The sequence below is a fragment of the Propithecus coquereli genome, unplaced genomic scaffold (genome assembly GCF_000956105.1).
Source record: "Propithecus coquereli isolate 6110/MARCELLA unplaced genomic scaffold, Pcoq_1.0 Scaffold59, whole genome shotgun sequence".
In the NCBI taxonomy this organism is placed as follows: domain Eukaryota; kingdom Metazoa; phylum Chordata; class Mammalia; order Primates; family Indriidae; genus Propithecus; species Propithecus coquereli.
Window position 1 is genome coordinate 6,307,327 of NW_012151840.1, and position 2,222 is coordinate 6,309,548.

At 39.3% G+C, this 2,222-nt stretch overlaps 1 protein-coding gene across 1 annotated transcript in view; it reads right to left on the reverse strand.

Moving 5' to 3' along the window:
- GABPB2 (GA binding protein transcription factor, beta subunit 2) overlaps positions 1-2,222 on the reverse strand; it is a 22,304-nt gene that overhangs the window by 19,483 nt on the left and 599 nt on the right. The window lies entirely within an intron of this gene.

The window sequence follows — 2,222 nt, forward strand, 5'->3', positions numbered from 1 at the left end:
CCCGGCCCTAGCCTAGGAGTTTGAGGTTGCTATGAGCTAGGCTGACACCATGGCACTCTAGCCTAGGAAATGGAGTGAGACTCTGTCTCAAAAAAAAAACCTCCTTTGTGTGCCATGTAACACCCATGTATTCAGAACGCAGCCTAACTCAAGCCTTAGCATCTGCCACTGCCAAACTCCACTTCCTTTGCCCATTCTCTAGACACACAACTACTTAATCTTTCCTGAACATTCCACATTCTTTCACACCTCTATGTCTTTGATTTACTCTTTTTCTAGCCTAGAAGATAGTCTTTTCACTTCTCAGCCTACTTCTTGAAAACTCAGTTCCAATTCTACACATAGTTTAATCCTTCCCTTAAGCATCAATACTCCCTCCTCTGTGTTCCCATAATACTTGCTAGATATGTTAATCATGTAGTATTGTAATGCTTTATTTCCTGTCCCCACTTTTATCATGCTGTGGACACTCCAAGGACAGGGCATGTCCTATTAATTTTTGTATCCCCCATCCTGTTGTTCTCTGATATACAAGTGCTGGTTTAAGAAATTAATGGATGAGATCACCACAGCTAATTTTCAATTCTGAGATGGCTTCAGAACTATACAGATGGTCCCTGACTTACACAATTTAACCATTTTTTTACTTTACCATGGTGTGAAAGCAATTCAATTTTCAATGGGCTTAGGTCTGGATAAGTCCATTGCAAATTGATCTGGACATAATTCTCTTGTAAGTAGAGGAGCATCTGTATACTGTCTCACATCAGCTGATGTATATTCAGAAAACATAAAGTGACTTTTAATATTGTCCCAAGTAACGCTTAATTAGGAAGGGAAATTTTCATGGAGAAAAAACATCCTAAAGCCAAATAAATGTCTTTTGTACTGCCACATTGTTCTTTAATCACCATGAGTAATTCAGGACTTTATAGAATGTTGTTTTAAAAAGATACTAATGACACTGAATGATAAGATAGAAACATATTAGAAGTACTACTTTGATGAGACAGGAAAAATTTAGTTTTGATTCAACTCCTACAAGAAAATCCTTAACTTCAAATAAAGTATACTCTGAGGAGTATAAAAAGAACCACACCTGGAGGATGACCAAAATCTCAGCATTGTTTTTTTCCAGGGCTATGTCAAAGGCAGATTTATCAAATTTGCTGAACGCATGGACATCAGCTCCATATTTGATAAGTAACTCTACAACATCCCGATGGTGGTGCTCTGTGGCCCAATGTAAAGCTGTCATCTTCAACATGTCCTTGGCATTCACATCTGCACCATTCTGTCATAGAAAAGCAATTTTTTCAACAGATACTGATCATAGTAGCACAGGTGTAACAGTCTATCATTAAGTACAGAGGCTTTCCAGATAGATTGTACATACTCAAATTTAGATCATGTTTAAGGAATATCACAGGGAAAAACATTTCTCAAATTCTCCTAAATGCTGGTAGACATAATGCTTTCAATGAGTGGGTCTTCTAAGGACATCACTGGGAAATTAAACAGATGGGAGAGAAAGGGGGGAGAACAGATTTTTGTTGCCTTTATTAACAGACAGCAAACTGCCTGAAAAAATGAGCATAAATGCAGAGACCACCTGCAGAAATGGAATGAATGAAAATCAATAAAGTCTGTTTAGCATTTAAAAATTTAGAAAACAAACTCCTCATAGCCATGATGACTCTTGAAAGAGAGTCATGCAATCCAATGCTATAAACTGTCCTAAACTTAATCCTTCCCAACCCAGTTTCCTACCACCCATTTAAGTAAGAAAACAAGGAGGTGGATGTCTTTTTTACAGGATAGGTCCTCCACTATTCTTGCTTTACCCTAACAAGAAGTTCCACAATGTGCGCATGTCCATCGGCTGCAGCCATGTGCAAGGGAGTCCTGTCCACTTTGGTCCGGGCATCCCTGCTAACGCCTGCTCGAAGGAGTACTTCTGCAGTGGAATAATGACCATACTGAGCTGCAAGGTGAAGGGGTGATGTTCCAAGCTGTGGGAAAATAATACTCATTGAATATCCATCGTGTGCAGAGTCCTAGATCATTACTAGAGAGATACAAATGAACAAGAGGTGATTCCTATGGTTCTTGTCCTTCAAGAGAGAATCTGGTTGGACAGACCGGATTGAAGAAATGATTTAACTTAAAAATTAATATACCGGCCGGGCGCGGTGGCTCACGCCTGTAATCCTAGCTCTCTG